Source organism: Bos taurus, chromosome 27 (assembly GCF_002263795.3).
Source record: "Bos taurus isolate L1 Dominette 01449 registration number 42190680 breed Hereford chromosome 27, ARS-UCD2.0, whole genome shotgun sequence".
Taxonomy (NCBI): Eukaryota; Metazoa; Chordata; class Mammalia; order Artiodactyla; family Bovidae; genus Bos; species Bos taurus.
In genome coordinates, this window is record NC_037354.1 from 21,835,113 (window position 1) to 21,835,764 (window position 652).

At 40.8% G+C, this 652-nt stretch overlaps 1 non-coding gene across 1 annotated transcript; it reads right to left on the minus strand.

The window, feature by feature from the left end:
* Positions 1 to 222: 222 nt before the first annotated feature.
* On the minus strand, positions 223 to 295 carry TRNAC-ACA (transfer RNA cysteine (anticodon ACA)). The gene has a single exon. It is a non-coding gene; the product is annotated as a tRNA-Cys (tRNA).
* Positions 296 to 652: the final 357 nt, after the last annotated feature.

Below are 652 nucleotides of genomic sequence, written 5' to 3' on the forward strand. Positions count from 1 at the left end.
TACTTCGTTAGTAGTTTTATCCGAATGATCTCATTTGATTCTCAAAACTGTAGATCCATAAGATAGATGATATCCTTATTTTGTAGGTTGAAAGTGAAAGTGAGTTTGCTCATTTGTGTCTGACTCTTTGTGACCTCGTGGACTGTAGCCTACCAGGTTCCACCATGGGGTTTTCCAGGCAAGAATACTGGAGTGGGTTGGCCATTTCCTTCTCCAGGAGATCTTCCTGACCCAGGAATTGAACCTGGGTCTCCTGCATTGTAGGCAGACGCTTTACCATCTGAGCCACCAGGGAAGTAGGCTGAGGATGTTGTAAAACTGAAATTTAAGGAGATCAATAGCAACAGCCACATTCACACACCTGGTTCGTGGAGCCAGGGCTCCTCCTGTTAGCTCTGCTCTTAGCGCTAACATATCTTTTACTCTTTACTTCAAAAGCAGTTGAAGGACCCAAAATATTCCTCCCCTATGGGCAAATATTCTGACAGAGAAGCTTTCCATTTTTGTTTTTGTCTCTGAATAGACAACTTTGGGTAGTCTGTTTAAATAGGAACCCATTGTATTATAAGCTGATTATCAAATATGGAGTTTTACAAATTCATCTGATTATAGCAGAAATTAGTTTTATTGCCATAGGATAGTAGATGTTTGG